Genomic DNA, 15,780 nt, shown 5'->3' on the forward strand with positions numbered 1-15,780 from the left:
ATATATTATACAGCAGTATATCCACCAATATATTATACAGCAGTATAACCACCAATATATTATACAGCAGTATAACCACCAAATATATATATACAGCAGTATAACCACCAATATATTATACATCAGTATAATCACCAATATATTATACAGCTGTATAACCACCAATATATTATACAGCAGTATAACCACCAATATATTGTACAGCAGTATAACCACCGATATATTATACAGCAGTATAACCACCAATATATTATACCGCAGTATAACCACCAATATATTATACAGCAGTATAACCACCGATATATTATACAGCAGTATAATCACCGATATATTATACAGCAGTATTACCACCAAAGATATTATACAGCAGTATAATCACCAATATATTATACAGCAGTATAACCACCAATATATTATACAGCAGTATAACCACCACTATATTATACAGCAGTATAACCACCAAATATATATACAGCAGTATACTCACCAATATTCTATATAGCAGTATAACCACCAAATATATATACATCAGTATAACCACCAATATATTATACAGCAGTATATCCACCAATATATTATACAGCAGTATAACCACCAATATATTATACTGCAGTATAACCACCAATATATTATACAGCAGTATAACCACCGATATATTATAGAGCAGTATAATCACTGATATATTATACAGCAGTATAACCACCAAAGATATTATACAGCAGTATAACCACCAAATATATTATACAGCAGTATAATCACCAAGATACTATACAGCAGTATAACCACCAATATATTATACAGCAGTATAATCACCAATATATTATACAGCAGTATAACCACCAAATATATATACAGCAGTATAACCACCAATATATTATGCAGCAGTATAACCACCAATATATTATACAGCAGTATAACCACCAATATATTATACAGCAGTATAACCACCAATATATTGTACAGCAGTATAACCACCGATATATTATACAGCAGTATAACCACCAATATATTATACTGCAGTATAACCACCAATATATTATACAGCAGTATAACCACCGATATATTATACAGCAGTATAATCACCGATATATTATACAGCAGTATAACCACCAATATATTATACAGCAGTATAACCATCAAATATATATACAGCAGTATAACCACTGATATATATTATACAGCAGTATAACCACCAATATATTATACAGCAGTATAACCACCAAATATATATACAGCAGTATAATCACCAATATACAATACAGCAGTATAACCACCAAATAAATGTACAGCAGTATAACCACCAATATTTTATACAGCAGTATAACCACCAATATATTATGCAGCAGTATAACCACCGATATATTATACAGCAGTATAATCACCAATATATCATACAGCAGTATACCGATATATTATACAGCAGTATAACCACCAATATATTATACAGCAGTATAACCAGCAATATATTATACAGCGGTATAACCACCAAATATATATACAGCAGTGTAATCACTAATATACTATACAGCAGTATAACCACCAAATATATATACAGAAGTATAACCACCAATATATTATACAGCAGTATAACCACCAATATATTATATAGCAGTATAACCACCAAATATATTATACAGCAGTATAACCATCAAAAATATATTTACGTCAGTATAACCACCAAATATATTATACAGCAGTATAACCACCAATATATTATACAGCAGTATAACCAGCAATATATTATATAGCAGTATAACCACTAATATATTATACAGCAGTATAATCACCAATATATTATACAGCAGTATAACCACCAAATATATTATACAGCAGTATAACCACCAAATATATATACAGCAGTATAACCACCAAATATATTATACAGCAGTGTAATCACCAATATATTATACAGCAGTATAACCACTGATATGTTATACAGCAGTATAATCAACAATATATTATACAGCAGTATAATCACCAAATATATATACAGCAGTATAACCACCAATATTTTATACAGCAGTCTAACCACCAATATATTATACAGCAGTATAACCACCGGTATATTATACAGCAGTATAACCACCAATATATTATACAGCAGTATAACTACCAATATATTATACAGCAGTATAATCACCAATATATTATACAGCAATATAATCACCAATATATTATACAGCAGTATTACTACCAATATATTATACAGCAGTATAACCACCAAATATATTATACAGCAGTATAACCACCAAATATATATACAGCAGTATAACCACCAAATATATTATACAGCAGTATAACCACCAATATATTATACAGCAGTATAACCACCAATATATTATACAGCAGTATAACCACCGATATATTATACAGCAGTATAACCACCAAATATATATATAGCAGTATAACCACCGATATATTATATAGCAGTATAACCACTAATATATTATACAGCAGTATAACCACCGATATATTATACAGCAGTATAACCACCAAATATATATACAGCAGTATAACCACCAATATATTATACAGCAGTATAACCACCGATATATTATACAGCAGTATAACCACCAAATATATATATAGCAGTATAACCACCAATATATTATACAGCAGTATAACCACCAATATATTATACAGCAGTATAACCACCAAATATATATATAGCAGTATAACCACCAATATATTATACAGCAGTATAACCACCAATATATTATACAGCAGTATAACCACCAATATATTATACAGCAGTATAACCACCGATATATATTATACAGCAGTATAACCATCAAATATATATACAGCAGTATAATCACTGATATATTATACAGCAGTATAACCACCAAATATATATACAGCAGTATAACCACCAATATATTATACAGCAGTATAACCACCAATATATTATACAGCAGTATAACCACCGATATATTATACAGCAGTATAATCTCCAATATATTATACAGCAGTATAACCACCAAATATATATATAGCAGTATAACCACCAATATATTATACAGCAGTATAACCACCAATATATTATACAGCAGTATAACCACCAATATATTATACAGCAGTATAACCACCGATATATATTATACAGCAGTATAACCACCAATATATATACAGCAGTATAATCACTGATATATTATACAGCAGTATAACCACCAAATATATATACAGCAGTATAACCACCAATATATTATACAGCTGTATAACCACCAATATATTATACTGCAGTATAACCACCAAATATATATACAGCAGTATAATCACTGATATATTATACAGCAGTATAACCACCAAATATATATACAGCAGTATAACCACCAATATATTATACAGCAGTATAACCACCAATATATTATACAGCAGTATAACCACCGATATATTATACAGCAGTATAATCACCAATATATTATACAGCAGTATAACCACCAAATATATATATATATATAGCAGTATAACCACCAATATATTATACAGCAGTATAACCACCAATATATTATACAGCAGTATAACCACTAATATATTATACAGCAGTATAACCACCGATATATTATACAGCAGTATAATCTCCAATATATTATACAGCAGTATAACCACCAAATATATATATAGCAGTATAACCACCAATATATTATACAGCAGTATAACCACCAATATATTATACAGCAGTATAACCACCAATATATTATACAGCAGTATAACCACCGATATATATTATACAGCAGTATAACCACCAAATATATATACAGCAGTATAATCACTGATATATTATACAGCAGTATAACCACCAAATATATATACAGCAGTATAACCACCAATATATTATACAGCTGTATAACCACCAATATATTATACTGCAGTATAACCACCAAATATATATACAGCAGTATAATCACTGATATATTATACAGCAGTATAACCACCAAATATATATACAGCAGTATAACCACCAATATATTATACAGCAGTATAACCACCAATATATTATACAGCAGTATAACCACCGATATATTATACAGCAGTATAATCACCAATATATTATACAGCAGTATAACCACCAAATATATATATAGCAGTATAACCACCAATATATTATACAGCAGTATAACCACCAATATATTATACAGCAGTATAACCACCAATATATTATACAGCAGTATAACCACCGATATATATTATACAGCAGTATAACCACCAATATATTATACAGCAGTATAACCACCAATATATTATACAGCAGTATAATCACCAATATATTATACAGCAGTATAATCACCGATATATTATACAGCAGTATAACCACCAATATATTATACAGCAGTATAACCGCCAAATATATATACAGCAGTATAATCACTGATATATTATATAGCAGTATAACCACCAAAGATATTATACAGCAGTATAACCACCAAATATATTATACAGCAGTATAACCACCAATATATTATAGGTTCATAGGTTCATAGGTTCATAGGTTCATACTAGGCTATCTGCCCAAGGGCATTTACAAGCCTAGCCCATCGTTTTGTGGCTTACGCCACCCCTTTAGTATGGGGAACTATACCCATTATTTTGCTGTGCCTCTGTCGAGCAGTGACACTGAGGTAATCCCTGGGGTATATCTGCGATCTCCCATCCATTGGTCAAGATTTCTCTTGAACAAGGCCAGCGAGGTGCTCTGCCTCACATGTACCGGGATTTTGTTCCACAGCATAGGGAGTCTTTGGGTGATGAATCTATCCCTCCAGCACGTCCTATTAATAGCCGTGTCGAGGTTTAAGTCTCCGCCCTTGTGGCTCTGATGGATCTAGATTTTTGAGGTGAAGCATATTCATCAAATCTGGGTTTGACATGGCCCTGTATGTTAGGCAAAGGTCACCTCTGAGCAGCGGTGGCGACTGAATAGAGCTGGAGTTCTTTCAGTCGGGCAGCATAGGACAGATTTTTGAGACCCTTTATCCTTTTGGTGAGGAACTTTGTGGCCTCTCCAGCTGCTGCAAGTGTCGGGTCAGATACATTCGAATGGGGCATTGTACTCAATCATTGGTCTGATGAGTGATGAGTAAAGGGAGACTATGACCTCCCTTGATCTAGATGAGAATCCCTTCATGATAAGGTGGGCAATGTAGAAGGTCTTCCTAACTACTTTAGCTACATGGGTGTCGAATGACAGACTACTATCAACCTGGGTCCCCAGGTCCCTGATAACTTCTTCTGTGCTCAGTGGATTGCCACCTATTTGGTAGCTAGGGGTAACCTTGTTTTTCCCGAAGGGTATGACTATGCATTTTTTGGCATTTAACTTTAGGCCGTGGCTCTGGCACCAGTTATCCGTTTCTGTGAGACCCTTCTGAAGGATATCTGTGTCAGATGTGTTTTCTACTATGGCGCCCAGTTTGCAGTCATCTGCAAACTTTGTCAGCCATAGCCCTCCTGTGTTTGCTTGTACTTCGGAAAAGTAGATGCCAAACAAGAGTGGGCCCAGGACTGAGCCCTGTGGGACACCACTTGTGACAGGCTTTGAGTCTGACATGGCGCCAGCAACTCTGACCCTGTGGGTTCTGTCACTCAGCCAGTTTGCAACCCATCTTGTGATGTATGGGTTAACATTTAAGCTGATGAGTTTTTCAATGATACCCGAGTGGGGTATTGTATCGAAGGCCTTAGCCAGATCGAGGTAGGCTGTATGGACTGCCTTTCCCTCATCAATGGCTTTGGTGACTGTTTCAAAAGTCAACCAAGTTTAAAAGGCATGATCTGCCTTTGACAAAGCCAAACTGGGTTGGATCCAAAGTCTGCAAATTCCTCATGTCTTTATTTATGAGCTCCATTATGATCCTCTCCATGGCTTTGCACATAAGGCTTCTCAAGCTAATGGGCGGTAATTTCCAGGGTCGGTGGAGGCACCGCCTTTGTGAAGTGGGACCACAGTTGCAGTGCGCCACTCCCTGGGTACGTATCCAGAGGTAAGACTTTGATTAAACAGCTGTCCTAGCTGTGGGTTTAATTCCTCATTGAGTTCGTGGAGCACACAGCCGGGCACCATCAGGTCCCATGGATGCGGTGTTGTTTGCTTTGGAGAGAGCAGTTCTCACTTGGGCGCTGGAGATGTTTGGGGGGCTGCAATCGTTTGGTATAGATATCTCTCCTTTTGGGGGGGGAGAAGTTTGCACTGAACCTGTCAGCCAGTATGTTGGCAATGTCTGTAGGATCAGTAATCTTCACATCATTTTGAACTAGTTCTGAGCATATCTGGGAGTTTCCTCCTAGGTTTCTAACATAGCTAAAGAAGGCCTTATGATTGTCTTTTGAGTCTTTAGCTATTTTCTCTCGAAATTTGCTTTGGATGATTTTATGAGAGCTCTTAGTTTTTACTTATAGTGATCAAGGGTGTCTTACCTTTTAAGGATTTTGCTCTATCTTGTAGTAGCTTCCTCCTTTTGTTGTAGAGTTTGTTTATGGCTGGGGTCCACCAGACTGGACGCTTGCCTTTGGTGCAAAGAGTCTTTGTTTTGCTTGGGATTGCCTTATCCATGCAGTCCTGCAGGTGATGGTAGAAGGCATTTGTAAGTGATTCAGCGGCTTGAGTACTGTTTTCCGCCGGCTCGCGGGCCTTAAAGGAGACCACACTAGTCTTTAGAAGTGTGAAGTCGGCTTTTGAGAAGTTCTTTACTGTGGTCTTTTTTATTTCCGGTGGGGGTGGGCAGTATACAGTATACAGCAGTATAACCACCAAATATATATACAGCAGTATAATCACTGATATATTATACAGCAGTATAACCACCAATATATTATACAGCAGTATAACCACCAAATATATATACAGCAGTATAATCACTGATATATTATATAGCAGTATAACCACCAAAGATATTATACAGCAGTATAACCACCAAATATATTATACAGCAGTATAACCACCAATATATTATACAGCAGTATAACCACCAATATATTATACAGCAGTATAATTACCGATATATTATACAGCATTATAACCACCAAATATATATATAGCAGTATAACCACCAATATATTATACAGCAGTATAACCACCAATATATTATACAGCAGTATAACCACCAATATATTATACAGCAGTATAATCACCAATATATTATACAGCAGTATAACCACCAAATATATATATACAGTAGTATGATCACTGATATATTATACAGCAGTATAACCACCAAAGATAGTATACAGCAGTATAACCACCAAATATATTATACAGCAGTATAACCATCAATATATTATACAGCAGTATAACCACCAATATATTATACAGCAGTATAACCACCGATATATTATACAGCAGTATAACCACCAATATATTATACAGCAGTATAACCACCAAAGATATTATACAGCAGTATAATCACCGATATATTATACAGCAGTATAACCACCAATATATTATACAGCAGTATAACCACCAAATATATATATACAGTAGTATAATCACTGATATATTATACAGCAGTATAACCACCAAAGATATTATACAGCAGTATAACCACCAATATATTATACAGCAGTATAACCACCAATATATTATACAGCAGTATAACCACTGATATATATTATACAGCAGTATAACCACCAATATATTATACAGCAGTATAACCACTGATATATTATACAGCAGTATAATCACCGATATATTATACAGCACTATAACCACCAATATATTATACAGCAGTATAACCACTGATATATATTATACAGCAGTATAACCACCAATATATTATACAGCAGTATAATCACCGATATATTATACAGCAGTATAACCACCAATATATTATACAGCAGTATAACCACCAAATATATTATACAGCAGTGTAATCACCAATATATTATACAGCAGTATAATCACCGATATATTATACAGCAGTATAATCACCAATATATTATACAGCAGTATAACCACCAAATATATATACAGCAGTATAATCACCGATATATTATACAGCAGTATAACCACCAAATATATATACAGCAGTATAATCACCGATATATTATACAGCAGTATAACCACCAATATATTATACAGCAGTATAACCACCAATATATTATACAGCAGTATAACCACCGATATATTATACAGCAGTATAACCACCAATATATTATACAGCAGTATAACCACCAATATATATTATACAGCAGTATAACCACTGATATATATTATACAGCAGTATAACCACCAAATATATATACAGCAGTATAATCACCGATATATTATACAGCAGTATAACCACCAAATATATATACAGCAGTATAATCACCGATATATTATACAGCAGTATAACCACCAAATATATATACAGCAGTATAATCACCGATATATTATACAGCAGTATAACCACCAAATACATTATACAGCAGTATAACCACCAATATATATTATACAGCAGTATAACCACCAAATATATATACAGCAGTATAATCACCGATATATTATACAGCAGTATAACCACCAAATATATATACAGCAGTATAACCACCAGTATATATTATACAGCAGTATAACCACCAATATATTATACAGCAGTATAACCACCACCAAATATATATACAGCAGTATAACCACCAATATACTATACAGCAGTATAACCACTGATATATATTATAAAGCGGTATAACCACCAAACATATATACAGAAGTATAATTACCAATATACTATACAGCAGTATAACCACCAATAAATTATACAGCGTCACAGGATGGGTTGTGGACTGGCTGAGTGACAGAACCCACAGGGTCAGAGTTGCTGGCGCCATGTCAGACTCAAAGCCTGTCACAGGTGGTGTCCCACGGGGCTCAGTCCTGGGCCCACTCTTGTTTGGCATCTACTTTTCCGAGGTACGGGCAAGCACGGGAGGGTTGTGGCTGACGGGGTTTGCAGATGACTGCAAACTGGACGCCATAGTAGAAAACACATCTGACACAGATATCCTTCAGAAGGGTCTCACAGAAACGGATAACTGGTGCCAGAGCCACGGCCTAGAGTTAGATGCCAAAGAATGCGTAGTCATACCCTTCGGGAAAAACAAGGTTTCCCCTAGCTACCAAATAGGTGGCAATCCACTGAGCACAGAAGAAGTTATCAGGGACCTGGGGACCCAGGTTGATAGTAGTCTGTCATTCGACACCCATGTAGCTAAAGTGGTTAGGAAGACCTTCTACATTGCCCACCTTGTCATGAAGGGATTCTCATCTGGATCAAGGGAGGTCATGGTCTCCCTCTACTCATCACTCATCGGACCAATGATTGAGTGCAATGCCCCATTCAGAATGTATCTGACCCGACACTTGCAGCGGCTGGAGAGGCCGCAGAGGTTCCTCACCAAGAGGATAAAGGGTCTCAAGAATCTGTCCTATGCTGCCCGACTGAAAGAACTCCAGCTCTGTTCAGTCGCTTACCGCTTGCTCAGAGGTGACCTTTGCCTGACATACGAGGCCATGTCAAACCCAGATTTGATGAATATGCTTCACCTCAAAAAATCTAGATCCATCAGAGCCACAAGGGCGGGAGACTTAAACCTCGACACGGCTATTAATGGGACGTGCTGGAGGGATAGATTCATCACCCAAAGACTCCCTATGCTGTGGAACAAAATCCCGGTACATGTGAGGCAGAGCACCTCGCTGGCCTTGTTCAAGAGAAATCTTGACCAATGGATGGGAGATCGCAGATATACCCCAGGGATTACCTCAGTGTCACTGCTCAACAGAGGCACAGCAAAATAATGGGTATAGTTCCCCATACTAAAGGGGTGGCGTAAGCCACAAAACGATGGGCTAGGCTTGTAAATGCCCTCGGGCAGATAGCCTAGTATGAACCTATGAACCTATGAACCTATGAGCAGTATAACCACCAATATATTATACAGCTGTATAACCACCAATATATTATATAGCAGTATAACCACTAATATATTATACAGCAGTATAACCACCAAATAAATGTACAGCAGTATAACCACCAATATATGACTGTGAACTGACAGATGTACAAGCTGGTTTTAGAAGGAAAGAGGCACCAGAGTTCAAGCTGACAACATCCGCTGGTTAATAGAACAAGCGTAAGAGTTTCCAAACAATATTTCCTTCTGTTTTGCTGATTATCTACCATCAAAGGATAAATAAAAAGTACCTGGAACAATAATAATGGAGGACTGGAAATAAGTCACTTCTATGAGGTCAAAGGTTATATGCAGACTAATTGTATGGATGGAGTTATTGAGAAATAGAGCAATATGTTGGATTTTGTGACTGATTCAAAGACTTGGAACAAGTTGTTAACCTTCCATTACAATACAGGTAACTATGCTCAAACTCACCCAAACTTGGCAGAGCTCTGCATTAAAGCTTTTCAAAAGGGGGTGGGCTATCTCCTCTGCCTGCCCACTTTTCAATGCATATAATGCGGGATTGTCTTCATACTAGCAAATGCAGACTATGGTTATAGAGGGGATGTTTTACCAGGTTACAGGAAAGCTATTACCTCACTGAGATTAAATGCATTTTGACTTTTGGTACCCTTGATAAGTGTAAGCAGGGGCTAGGGAGGTGAAACATTTACAAGCAGGAGTCTGGGAGATGAACCATTTACACGCTGCCTGTGTCCATTGGAGACATAGGTGCCAAGTTAGGGATGAATTTCCTGTTCCCCACCCAATTGTCCAAACATGCTGTCACAACAGCTAAGCCGCCAATCCCTAAATTGCTACAGATACATTATGGACTAAGACTATTTGTTTGCCCTTTATTAACTATTTATTTAAAATGTATCAAAACAACATCGATAATATGGTGACCCTAATTTCTTCAGACTGTCACTAGATTAATGAAGAGAACCCCAAAATAGACCCATGAAAGACAATGGTAAAGGCCATGAATCATATTTCTACAAACTGTGCACAACCCTGCCTTTCTTTACTTTAAGTAAAAAGAACAGTTAGAGGATAAAAAATTCTCCGAATTGACAGTGAACTGAAGCAACGTGGTTTATTGGGGAAAGATAGTGGCACTGTTATCTGGAACTACCAAACGTGCTAAATCAGCTCTTTGATTGCAAATGTATCTGGACTTTTATAAGAATATGTAGTCGTGATCTACTTGCATAAAAAGATTATGTGAAATATTTGACTGACATAAATATGAGGGTCTATTGATATTAAAATATCAAATGATATAAATATGATAGAGAACAGTAAGGGACAGGGTTGTGTTATACTGCAGTTACAACAAATGTGTGTGAGAACTGTTCACTTGAATGACCAATATATGTTCAGTAGACATGTATATGATGTAATTGGTAATATGATGCTTGATGTGACTTGTCAGTGTTATATTTGAATAGAAATAAATACAGATATTTAGGAACAAAGTAAAGTAACATGGCAGCTCATGGCCACTCATGTTAATGAACGTGGCCAAAAGCATGTGCTCACCAATCCCGGTAGAGGTAGGCAGCTCATGGCCACTCATGTTAATGAATGTGGCGAAAAGCATGTGCTCACCAATCCTGGGAGAGATAAATGCTGGGAAGTTTAGCGGGAAGGCAATGTTGGTGTATGTCTGCATTATGTATGTGTGTACCTGCCTAGGAGGTCACAGTGAGAGGTTTAGTTCAGGGATAGTTAGGGTATTTGTTTGTGTGTGTGTGTGTGTGTGTGTGTGTGTGTGTGTGTGTGTGTGTGTGTGTGTGTGTGTGTGTGTGTGTGTGTGTGTGTGTGTGTGTGTGTGTGTGTGTGTGTGTGTGTGGCTGTGGATGAATGTTTCTGTGAGCGTAATCAGGTAGGGGGCTCTGTGTGTGTGTGTGTGTGTGTGTGTGTGTGTGTGTGTGTGTGTGTGTGTGTGTGTGTGTGTGTGTGTGTGTGTGTGTGTGTGTGTGTGTGTGTGTTTGTGTGGCTGTGTGTAATGAGAAAATCCTGCAATACTGGGGTTGTGTGGAACACTAGACACCAGGGATACATTATACAGTATGTCCAAAAGACACTAAAAAGATGTGTGTAATGAGAAAATCCTGCAATACTGGGGTTGTGTGGAACACTAGACACCAGGGATACATTATACAGTATGTCCAAAAGACACTAAAAAGATTACAACTCTGAATACAAAATATTCACCTTCAGCACCACCTCTGGATACTAGGGACACTTGGAAATATTACCTAAATGTTTTAAAAATATGTAAAATAAAAGTGGAAAGGTATCAAACATAAAGCAGGGAGAAGCAGCATTAATGACCATCACTAACAGGTCAGTTACTGTTGCCAGTGATATCTTCATAGTAAGAAGCACAAATCTCTAATGTCTGGCCTGATTCAATGATTACAACAGTCCATGTATTACAAAAGAAAGGGTATCTCTAACAGCCAACAACAGCAGGTGTGTGTCCGTGTAGGGGAGGCTTCAATACACAGCCAGAAGGAATACTAGACACCCACCAGGGAAAACATTTACTCTATCACTGGGACTCAATTAAAAAGTTGGTAGAGCCACAGGGCTAGTGTCACTATGCACTGTACACAGACTAAGGAGAATATGCAATCATTCTGCTATCCGCATTATTTACTGATTGCAATCATTCTGATATCCGCATTATTTACTGATTGCAGTCATTCTGATACCCGCATTATTTACTGATTGCAATCATTCTGATATCCGCATTATTTACTGATTGCAATCATTCTGATATCTGCATTATTTACTGATTGCAAGGATCTGTCATTTATTAGGGCAGGGATAAAACCATGCCAAGACACATCTCGCAAGTTATTTCAGCTCAGGGACAGGTAAGAGATATGCTGGGGAGTGTTTCTCTGTTTATGTGCATGTGTGTGTGGGTGTGTGAGTGCGAGCATGTGTTTGAATGTATATATGTGACTGAATTAGGGGGTCCCCTGTGCCAATGAGATGCATGGGTTACTAAATTTAAATACTGCAAGAAAGTGCTGTTTTTCAGAAGTAACAGTTAAGGCAATTCAGAGATATGCCAATTAACTGATAATGATGTCTTTCTTTTTCAGAGCTAACATAACTGAATCGCAAATCACTGCATCAAGAAAAAACTCTTGCCGTCCGAGCTGTGGTTCTTTGTAAATGCCTGGGACACTCAAGGGTATGTGGCAGAGTGCTGAATATATGAGACACACATATTTTTCCTCTGTCTATAAATTAAATACAGCAGTTCTTGAAAGATGTATTTTAATAATTTCTCCTCAAAAATCAGTTAAGCTGATATAATTAGCACAATCTGAAAAGAAAAAAAATCTCAGCAAAAATGCACAACAACATGAACATTCTATATACATTAAATGCACGGAGAATGTATTGCTCTGATTCAAAAAGCAGGAAACAGAAATAAATTGTAACTATACTTTGAAACACTTGAGCTTGTCTTGATATAATACACAAAGAAAGAAGAGTCATAGCACACATAAAAACTGCTCTGCTTGATGACATGTTTTAATATTTATATATATATATATATATATATATATATATATATATATATATATATATATATATATAAAAATGATCCAAAATTATCCTCCATAATTGGTTTGTATATACTGCTTATACTCCTGAATATATAATTACCTAATACATATTTATGATAATACCACTCAGAAATACACGGCTTTATATAATTGCACAGCTTGCATAGAGCCTTTAGCAAATATATTCATGAATATATAATTGGTTAGTGAACTTGTAAGGCATGAATGTTTTGGCTCTGTTTTGGACTGAAACAGAATAATTGCTGAAAGATATAACTTACTAATTTCTTCTCCAAAGTCACTTAGGACATTAATTGGAATGCTAACACAAGTAATTCATTCTGAGTTGAAAAAAAAATCTTCAAAAATGTGCCTGACAGCATGTACATCCCATAAAGATTGTGAACAGAATTTATTCTTTTGTAATTTGCACTGTAACAAAACTGGGAAATACACAAACAAGAATGATAAACTCCAAATATATTCTCATACTCTAAGGGTTGAATTCATGAAGGTACTGTGACACGTACATGACTTTATATAAATTGAGGTACCCTTGCTATTTGGCAAACACCATTACATGGTGCTACAGTGTTCTCCGTCATGAAAACATGCAGCACCATGAAGGGACGGCTCTGTGGCTGTGCTGAATGTTAATGAGGCATTCTGCATGCTAATTAGCCTTGTGCTCTCTCCCAAGAACCACCCACAAGAAGGCAGCTACACAGCTGAGAGATTCAAGAAAGCACTCAGACACCCCTCCCCCCAGGTCATGGTAATGAAACATGGCCAAGAGGCAGTGTTCAACAGTAGGACCACTAGACACAAGAACTTACTTTATCAGTGTCATAACAGCATGGACATCAAAATGGGGATTGGATGTGGGCTGATCCACTTGACACCAGAGATTAATGCACAAAGTGTCATACCAACATCAACATTATTACAGGGATCAGGGAGTGGATACACTACACACCAATGAATATTCCATATAGTGCTCTTAGACACAGAACAGCATATCGGGGATGGGGAGCCAAAAGACACACTCTGAAGTCTTGTAATGGCACCAGCTGTAGTATGGAGATCAGGGAGCTGGGGACACCACTGGACACCATGGATAAAGTGAAGTGCTTTAATAACACATACTTCATAATGTTCATAGGTTCATAGGTTAATAGGTAAGTACTGGGCTATCTGACCAAGGGCATTTATAAGCCTAGCCAGAATGTGTTGGCTTTCGCCACCCCCTTAGATTAGTTCCCTGTGCCTCTGTCCAGCAGAGGCATCAGTTCCCTGTGCCACTGTCCAGCAGAGCCATTAGTTCCCTGCGCCACTGTCCAGCAGAGCCAGTGCAGTGATCCCCAGGGTAAATTTTCTGTTTCCCATCCACCCGTCCAGGTTTCTCTTGAAGAGTGTTAGTGAGGGGCTCTGCCTGATGTATACTGGAATCCTGTTCCAAAGCATGGGGAGTCTCTGGGATAGGAATCTATCCCTCCAGCAAGTCCTATTTATCGTTGTGGTGAGGTTTATATCTCTAGAGTGTGTGGCTCTCTGGGATTTGTTTTTTTTTAGGTGGAGCATGTCCATCAGTTCTGGGTTGGACATAGCCTTGTATGTCAGGCAGAGATCACCTCTGAGCAAGTGGTATGCAACTGAGTACAGCTGGAGTTTCTTGAGTCGGGCTGCATAGGGCATCTGTTTGAGGCCAGTAATCCTCTTGGTGAGGTACTTTTGTGGCCTTTCCAGCTGTTGCAGGTGTCTTGTAAGGTACATCCCAAATGGGGCATTGTATTCTATGATGGGTCTAATGAGTGATGAGTAGAGAGTCACAATAACTTCTTTTGTTCTTTGTTGATGGATGGTTGGGGGGGAATACTAGACCACCAGAAATGACTCTTTAAAAATGCTGTAATGGCACTGACATTGTAATGAGGATTGGGGGTGGGGGGTTCTAGACAACTGGGGCCTAATATATAGATGCTGTAATGGCACTATAAGTAACTATAAGTATTATGGAGATGGGTAGAACCACGGGATGGTAAGGACAGGTAGGACTGTGGTATGTGTATGGGTGTATCTGTTTTTATGCACTTGTGTGTGTGTCAGAGACAGTGACTGGTGGAGGGACTCCACTGCCTACAGTAGCAGCAGCTTTACTACAGAGACATGCAGGTCGGCCATGATCTGCACATTGTGGTAGTAACTGTGATTCAAAAAATGCAAATTAGCTAATAATGAGGTCTTACCT

At 37.2% G+C, this 15,780-nt stretch overlaps 1 protein-coding gene across 1 annotated transcript in view; it reads right to left on the reverse strand.

Annotated features, from left to right (window-relative positions):
• EPHA6 (EPH receptor A6) overlaps positions 1-15,780 on the reverse strand; it is a 4,848,151-nt gene that overhangs the window by 972,936 nt on the left and 3,859,435 nt on the right. The gene's annotated exons all lie outside the window — the stretch shown is intronic.

The sequence above is a fragment of the Protopterus annectens genome, chromosome 5.part0, assembly GCF_019279795.1.
Source record: "Protopterus annectens isolate FY-2018-M chromosome 5.part0, PAN1.0, whole genome shotgun sequence".
Classification (NCBI taxonomy): Eukaryota; Metazoa; Chordata; order Ceratodontiformes; family Protopteridae; genus Protopterus; species Protopterus annectens.